Genomic DNA, 9,091 nt, shown 5'->3' with positions numbered 1-9,091 from the left:
AATGGTAGGGCTAGGTATCCATGCCATGATTCCAAGTAACAAGTAATTCTATCAAAGCGTCTAGTTAATATTAACAGACTGTTGTAACAGTGTTGCCCAAGATGTGGCCTGTACCCATTAATCAGGTTGTAAGACATCACTGGGAAAGTAGTTGGGACATGAGAAAGAGCAACTAGAGGTAGATTAATACATTACTTAAGTATTTAGGGAGATGATGCGAATCACTCCTGTTCACCTGGAACAGGAATATGGAGCAGAACAGTTGAAAATGCTGCTGCATAGCAGAGTCAGTAGGAAATACTGGGGCTTTTTTTACATTTTGCATAGTCAAGGCTGTTAGACAGGTAGCCTTGTGAGAGGCCTGAGTCACCTCAGGAGAGGCACCTACCTGTTCTGTGTGACTGCTGAGAGGGCTGGGCAGACTTCACCCTGCTGTCAAGGAGCACAGAAACATGGCTGCAGCTGGTCTAGTTGTCTCCCTTGCAATGCTACTGTGTTTGGAGGGCTCACTCAGAAAGCTGAAGATTTTAATTCAGTTGCATGCTCATCCACTAATGGCCATCCCCAAGGAGGAGCCCCCAGGCATGGACAAGGCTCCCACTGGAGTAGGGCATGTGCATGCTGGTGACTGGGAGTTTACCTGCTAGGGGTCCTCTTCTAAGTTGCCGATTCTCTTCTGTACTCTACTTGTGACTGCTTGAATTCCAATCCAGATTCCAATGCCTGCCTGATAGGCTGAGGTCTGTCCTTTCTAATATGCCTGCTTCCCCACTAACACTGAATTTTGTAAGAACATAATTTAGTCAGACCAGAAAGCCAATGTTCTCTCCCTGGCAGGTGTGGATGCTTAGGGAAAGAACACAAGGAACAGCTAGTACAAAATGATGCTTCCCTGACTTATTTACCCCATTCCAGCATCCCACGGTTTTTGGATTTCCTTGGACAGAAATGACACCCAGGCAATGGTAACCAGAACACTGAATATTAAGCCAGATAATAACAATAATAGTAATGACAATGACAATGATGCCATTATCTAAGTACTAGCCACAGCTTTTCCATTAATTTGGCTGATCACTTGGAACACCCTTTTATATTTTTGCCTCTTGCAATGATTGGTTCCACAATTTACTTAGATGATTCAATCATGTTTATCCCCCAGACACCTGTTTTCAGGAGAACAATTTCTAAATTACTTTGTCTGCCTCATTATGAAAGACCTATTTTTCTGGAAATTCCCCTTTGTCCTTGGCCATCTCTTGTTCTGTTTTATGTGTTTTGAGATTAGGCAGGAAGAGCACTCACACTGCGCAATGTGTATTATACAGAGTTTTACAAATATGCACTGTTTTGTTCTCTGTGGCAGCGAAGTCCAATGAAAAGGCTGGAGAATTTCCATCCTTTCCTCTCTCTCCTCCAAGGACTCTTTAAAAACTATGTTAAGGAATTGGTTTAGGTACTCTGTTGTGTATATGTAAACCCTCAGAGGCAGCAGCGTATCTCTGTTGGGTCAGACTGAGATAGAGTTCACTTGTCCCTCACAGTGCTGTGCTTTGCATTGGTAGCTGGAAGGGTGTTGAAAACACACCAGTGTTCTGGATACTGCTGAGCAGCACTGTCCCTGTAACATTCCTTCCGCTCCACCAAGGGGTTGGGAGAGGGCAAGATCCTGGGAGGTGATGCAACGAGGCTAGCTGACCCAAATTAACCAAAGGGATAGATATTCCATACCATATGATGTCAGCTCAGATATAAAAACTAAGGAAGGGAGGAGGAACAGGGTGCAGGATTTGTTATTCTACAATGTTTGCCTTCTGGAGCTCCATGTGCTCATGTCCTGCTTCCTGGGAAGTGTCTGAATATTGCTTGCTGATAGGAAGTAGAGATTGCCTTTTCCCTTTGCTTATGTACATGCAAACTTATTTTTTTAATTTTTTTTTTCTTTTTTATTTTTCTTTACTAAACTACCTTATCTCAACACAGGAGTTGTTTTCCATCTTATTTTCTCTGTCCTGTCCCGCTGGGAAGGGGAGTTAGAGTGGCTTGGCGGGCAACAAGTGCCCAGCCAAGGTCAACCCACTACAGTATTTTTTTGGCAACCAAACTTCAAGCAAGATAAAGGCAATTATTTACTGCATGCTATAGTAAATAGTAAATTGTAGTTATCGAGTAGCAAGCTCCTGTGAGTTGGTCAGCTGCACTGCTTATCTTCTGTGGATGATGAGGGAACACACTTCCTTCTCCTTGCCTGAGATTGATGGGAATGCTTTTATAATGCAGTCTCCCATGGTCTTTGCTTATCCTTTTGCAAGCTGCAATAATACTAGCTAATACTATTAATCATACTAACTAGTACTGTTGGTACGCTATGGAGTTCATGGAATCCAGCATCATCCTGATGTAAGAGAAAACAATCTTTAGGTGAGGAGCTATTGAAATCTGCCCGGAGGCACCCAGTTCTTGGGTGGCAGGGTTTGTGGAAGGATTTAGGCAAGTTTTTAGGGTGGTTATCACCTCCCATTACCTAGGGCTTTACCTGAACAGGTAATAAACTCTGACAAACTGACCCATCAAGTGATAGAAGGGTGCCTTGCCCACCCCAATGAAAACCTGCAGCTTCTTGCCCTGTACTGGGGCCTGACATGTGCCTATTGAGCAACTGCACAGTACTCTCAGAGGACTCTAGTTGGAGCAGGAATCCAAACTGCATTTGAGGACACTATGGCTGAGACAGGGACTCAAACTACAGCAACTGCAGTAATTGCTCCAGCAGTGAAAACAAAAAATGAACAAGGTGACTTACAGGCTCATACCACTAATTAGTAAGGGGGGAGGAGGAAGAAGAGGAAGAAGCATAAGAAGAAGAAGCAGCAGAAGAAAGACAACACACAGGAAGAAGCAGAAGAAGAAGCAGAAGGAGAAGAAGGAGAAGAAGAAGAAGAAGAAGAAGAAGGAGAAGAAGAAGAAGAAGAAGAAGAAGAAGAAGAAGAAGAAGAAGAAGAAGAAGAAGAAGAAGAAGAAGAAGAAGAAGAAGAAGAAGAAGAAGAAGTAGTAACAGGAAAGGAGGGGTTAGGCAGGTCCTTCAACAAAGAAATCAAATGAGTGAGGCAAATTAAACAGGAAACCACAGTTACTCAGTCCCTGACCTCATCAGAACTTCAAGACTTGCAAAATTATTACAGCCACCAGCCAGGTGAGCAGATTTCTGCCTGGCTGCTTTAATGCTATGATAGTGGTGATGACAGTCAGCAGTTAGAAGGTCATGAAGCCCAAGAACTGGGATCCCTTGCTAAATATCAGGAAATTGAAAGAGGAATTGGAAAATAAGGAGCAATTTGCAGCCTCTGGAGATGGCTTCTCTCAAGCTTGGGGGCAAGATATCCATTTACGGAAGAACCGTGAACTCCCCAGGGAAGTGGACCACTGCAGATGAAGGTATCCAGTACCTGACAGAATTAGCAATCAGGATCAGAAGCCCACTATACTCCAGCAGAAAGAGTGATATTAGCAGCCTACAAGGGGGTTTGAGCTGCCTCAGAAGTTGTTGGGACAGAAGCATGTCACCTCTTGGCACCACAATTGCCTGTCCTACACTGGATGTGTAAAGAAAACATCCCTCAACACCTCAAACAGCCAGTGCTACATGGAGTAAGTAGGTAGCATTGATTACACAACATGCTCAAATGGGAAAATATTATTTCCCAGGAATCCTAGAAGATCTTAGGACTGGCCAGAAGCCAGAGATTTTGGAGCATTGCCTGAGAAAGTGACTCATGCCCAAGAAGCACCACCATATAACTTCCACTTTCTGAGAAGTGCCCTAACCACAAGGGTCTCATAATAATTTTGAAGCTGAGCCCTTCGTGAAAAACAGAAAGTGACCACTATTGTACTTGGTGGATAGCCTGTTGCTTTCATTCCAGACTGAGTCCCTCTGAGACTTGAGCATTGCTGTTTGGTCAGTGACTGGACCTACACAGGTGTCTTGGTGTCCCCTCTGTCTGGAGAGCTGTGTGCTGAGATGCCTGGGAAACTTGGGAAGTCAAATGTTTGAAGAGTCTGGAGGTCAGACCCTTGTAAAGGACAATAAATGAGCAAGGGTCTGATGCTTCAACCCATCTTGGAAAAAAATGTCTCCATAAATGGACTTCTGTCACTCCTGATCTACAGAAAACATTGCTGTAAGTCTGCAAAAGCCTAAGTTCATGATAGGATAAGTGGCACAAGCACTTCACCTGCTGTCCCATGGCTCACAGCCATCAGCACAGTGACCATTGTCATGTTGTACCCAGCTGCTTCCCAGCCTCATCCTCTCTTCACCACCAAGTACTGACATTTTGACTGAGGCCATTCCTGTTTTACCTCACTGATGCCTCGTTCTTTTTTGGTTTCTATCTGCTACACAGGAAGAAGCAGAAGGATGTTGGAACCCCCAGCTTTTCTTGGGAAGAAGGAATTGTTTGGCTTTCTTAGCCCAGAAAAGGGTTGCCAGCTGCATATCCAAAACTGGTTCCATGGTACCACAGAGCAGTTCCTGCCTGCCTTGCTGTGTGCCAAAGCTAATGAGGTAAGAATATGAAGGCAATCACTTGATGGAAGGAGGGGCTCAAAATTTGAGATTTTTTTTTAAAAGTGTGTTTGGTTTTTTTTTAAATAAAATTCTGCAAACACAAAAAGGCCTTCCGTCCCAAATTACATGCCAGACTTGTCTTGCCTGGACCATCAGGTTCCAGAGACACTGCTAAACTCTCACTGCTATCTGCATCTTCTCTGACTTTTTCCTGTTCTGCCCACTCTTAGCTTGCCTCCTATCACCTCACTTTATTAGGTGGGTTAACCCTTTGCTGGGTTATTCTCAGCTTCTCACCACTCCTACATGTCCTGCTGGTCTCTATTTCAGCTATCCTCTTGTCTCCGAATAAAAGCAGAATTTCCTTTGCCTGTCTCCTTGCAGACAATTTACAACTCACTCCAGACCTGTCTTCTGCCCACACTGAAATCTGAGCTGCCAGATAAACTGAACTTGGACAAACTGGAGCTCCTAAGCACCTCCTTCTTTTCCTTCTTCCTTTTTTTTTTTTTTTTTATTCACCATGGTCAAAACACCACACACAAACTTATAATTTCTGCACTCTGTCCTCAAGTCTAGGCTGCAAAAGCCCTTCCTGCCCTTCCCAGGCTTTTTTGTGTCTCTTCCACCACCTGGGTAGTGGAAGCAGGCACAACCTCCCACTTTGCATCCCATGGGTGTGGGGCTGCTGACATGGAGCTGCAGAGGGGCAGGCAGGCATGGTAAAATCAGGAGGCAGAGTTTACTCAGGAGCAAAAGAAGCAGTCAGTCACACAAGAGACTCAACCATGGAGATGTGCTACCTGGGGAGAGGAGGGGGCAGGAAGGGTGTGGTCCTGAAGGAGAAGATAAGGCAGGCAGAGAGGGAAGTAATGATGAAGGTAGCCTTTTTCCCTGGAAAACATCTTGCAGTTCCTCTTGACTAGGTTTAGCTTTGCTTCTTGGAGCAGGCAGAGCTCCTGGGACCACTTGGACAAAGAAGCTGGCATATGCTGGGTACATGTGATTCAGATTTTTTCCCTTTCCTATCCCCACAGAAATCATCAGGCAAGTTTCAAAACTGGAAACTTGATGTTACATCTGTGTTTCCTGCCCCGTTGAAAGAGTTTTTGAAAGTAGCTGCTAAATCACTAGTTCCTGTTTGCTGTAGGGCCTGTCATAGCTGCAGATCTCCAACTGGAGGTATGCCACGAGTCACAGCACTAGTGTTCAGTGATTTCTGCAGTGTCGGTAATGTCGTCTTGGAGGCACATGCCACCTGTGGTGTCCCAGGACACAGCCCAGAGGTGTTTTTTCGTGACAAGTATTGGAGAATCTTCAGTCTGGCTGATTTTGAGCCAGTAGGTTCCACCAGTAAAAGTTGTTTACAACCAAGTGTTTAAGACAAACCAAGTTTATACATGGTCTGTATTTGTTGATGATAAAAGATAGGAAATGGGTGGGCAAAGCTGTCACTATGTCATCTTTCTGAAACTCTAGGCACAGCCAAGGAAAAGTCGTAAAGACGGTGCATTTTGATGTTAAAATTTATCATAATGCTTTACATTTTAACTGCAATTAGAGTATCAGACTCGCTACCTCACATCATACTGTGGGCACTTCTAGATCTGCATTGTGCCTTTGGTTGCCGTATCTCAGCTGTGAGGTGTTGCAGCATGTTATTGTAACAGTAAATGTGCTTGGCACCAAAGCTTTGACACACTACAAAACTGTCTGCTGCATCAGGACAAAAGGAGGTGAACCTCCCCTTTCAGGATGAAAGCAGAGCTGGAAACAGTTAACCATTTTGCTGATGTCCTGACACACCTGTCCTGGTGTGCCTGGGAGGTGATCCCCTCTGGAGAGCATGGTCCTGGAGGAAGTGTTCCTCTCCCTCAGAGAGCAGCTTGCTGTGGTATATCTTGAAAACTAATACAGAGCTTTGTATGAACAGATGAGTACAGAAGGTACTCAGTGAGAAACACAGCAGCCTGCTGGGATTTTTCCTGAATAGTCTTGTTGCACATCTGTAATCCTCTAAGTTTCCTTTCTGTTCTGCGGATTTTGATTTTCTGAGGCAGGATGAGAAATGTTTTGTCCTAGTACTATGCTTGGATCAGGGAAAACATCATACTTTATCTGTTAAAAGCAAGGCCAAACATGCCTTGTTCTGGAAGCCAGAGTCACAGCTGGAGGGACTGAAGTGGGATGCCTGGCTACCTTCTCCTTTCCTAACCATGCCACCTCTTTGAGTCCCTGTGGCCTGAGTGGGAATGGCCAGACACTGATGACACCACATGTACTGTGATCAGTGGGAAGTGGGAAGTCAGAATGAATTTCCAGGGACATGTGGGCACTCCCTTCTGGAGCTCTGTTTTTCACATGCATTGCTGGAAATGGCTGCATCCCTCCCCACGAGAAACTGTGGGATGTGTGCCAGTTCTGAGCTGCAGTGGAAGTAAAGGGAAGAAGACAAAAATCTGAAATACGTTGTTTTGTGCCATTCTCTGAGGAGGCCTGGACAGATTTTTTTAAAACTGTAAGTGAAGTTTGTTGTCTAGAAATCATTATTTTAAGAGCAAGAGCAAACTGCATTTAAAAGGGGAATCCACCTCTTCACCTCACACAGTTGCTGAGGATGTGTCATGTCCAGAAGCACTGGAATGTTACATGTTTTAATTTGGATTATGGCAGTTTTGCTCCCAGCAAAACAAAACGTTGGAAAGGGACACACTGGTCTGGACTGCTCTTTAAACACAGACAGAGGTCTGTCCTGCTTATAGGGCAGAGCACATCTGCCTGGAGGGCTCCCAGCTGGGGTGTTCCCAGGCAGCCCCATCACTGGCTTCAGCTGCCTTTTGCCCCTTCCCAGTTGGAATGCAGCAGGGATGGACAGGAATCACTGTGCTCTGCTCTGCAACCCCACCAGGAGATGCTCATGGGCTAAACCCATGAGTAGCAACTTGGGCATAAATCCACAGACTTATTTGGACCTGGAATACCGCTGTGGCTCTGGCTCCTTTTCCCCTTTATTGCCAAGAACAACTGTTTTCTCTTCCAGCTCACTGTAATGCCTCTTACCTTAGGAGGACACCTAGGGTTGGCCCTGGACTTAGCAATGAGCTTCATCTGACCTCATCCCTGCACTTTGAGCACACCCCAGTGAGGACCCTGCCTGGCTTTGAGCTCTCTGTGCCAAGGTTATTTCATTTTGCTGGCAATGGTCATGCTGCCAAAACCCAGGGATGATATAGGAGTTTATATTGCATTGCTCTGGTTCATCTGGCCAGGGCAAGAAATTACAGGCAGAAGTGGTTTGTGCTCAGAGACAGTACAACAGCCACATCTGCTCTCCACAGTCAGGGGGGTCTGGAGAGCTGGCTGCCAGCTTGGCCTGTCTCCACTAACATCCCGTGCTGTCCTCTGTCCTACTGCTCTTTAGAATCAGATGCCTGTAGCTGATGCCAATGGGATGAATAACACACAGAAATGCTGCAGAGTGGGATGAAAGGTAGGAAATGTGGGTGATGCCAAGTCTTGCTTCCCCTCAGCAGAGAGGTATTTTTTTTGCTGGAAGGCTTTCCTGTTTTTCGTTAGGCAGTTGTGTGACGGTCTCTGGGCAAGGAGTCCCAGTCCCTTGCAGTGCCAAGAAAAACACTCTAAGTTCCTGGCCTCTGAATGCCCATGTGGTGAATAAGCTGGCAAGGATTAGATGTCCAGCTCTGCCTGTGCATGCACGGATGGGAACAGATGGGAAGGAATATAGTCCAAGCTAGAAAATGGTTGAAGGGAAAGAAGAAACCTAACTGAAAAATGCTGGAGAACTTGAGGTCCTCTTGGCACAAATGCTTCCCCAGCACAAATCAAAGAGTAGGGAGAAAATGGAACCTATCAGGATGGTAATAGGCTTCTCTCCTTCATTCTTTCCTCCTCTCTACCCCCAGTTACCTCTTCTGAACATGACCTGCCAGAGCAACACACAGCAAGCAACTCCTCACTGCCATACAGACTTGGCTGTAGTCAAAGCACTGACAATAAGGCACTCCTTAAGATCTTTCATCAAAATTTATACCATCAGATAAAAATCTGCTTACTTTTGATCTAATTGCATTTAATAGGAACTTAGACTTTTTCCAGAGTAAGAACAATTGCTGCTGCTTTAATATTTTATAAACTAGCATTTTTTTGGCCAGAACACAAATTCTTAGAAGTCAATGATGAGGAGTCATCATGCACCAACACTTTTTTTTTTTGAGCACAATGTGGCTCTGGGTATTACTTTAACTTTCCTTCACTAGGAAGGAAAATTTACTTTTTACTTTCTCACTGTCAGCATGATTTTAGTTTTCCCTTTGTGTCATGTCACAGAGGTGTAACTTTGGAACAACTGTGAGATACACTACTAAATTCAATGGCTAAATTAACATTATTTTCAAAGACTGAGAAAAGAGTTTACAGTAATTTCTTGCTTAACAGAAGCCATAGTATCTTGCCCAGTTGTTCAATTCATAGCCGGCATTTACAGTTACACTTTTCTTCAGG

General features: G+C 44.8%; 1 pseudogene; it reads left to right on the top strand.

Annotated features, from left to right (window-relative positions):
* Window positions 1–211: 211 nt before the first annotated feature.
* On the top strand, window positions 212–3,605 carry LOC148184702 (uncharacterized; annotated as a pseudogene).
* Window positions 3,606–9,091: the final 5,486 nt, after the last annotated feature.

Source organism: Pseudopodoces humilis, chromosome 3, assembly GCF_049639895.1.
Source record: "Pseudopodoces humilis isolate 2021_Gansu_Grassland_sample_001 chromosome 3, ASM4963989v1, whole genome shotgun sequence".
Lineage (NCBI taxonomy): Eukaryota > Metazoa > Chordata > Aves > Passeriformes > Paridae > Pseudopodoces > Pseudopodoces humilis.
Note: the sequence above shows the minus strand (reverse complement) of the source record. Positions and strands in the feature narration are given on the sequence as shown.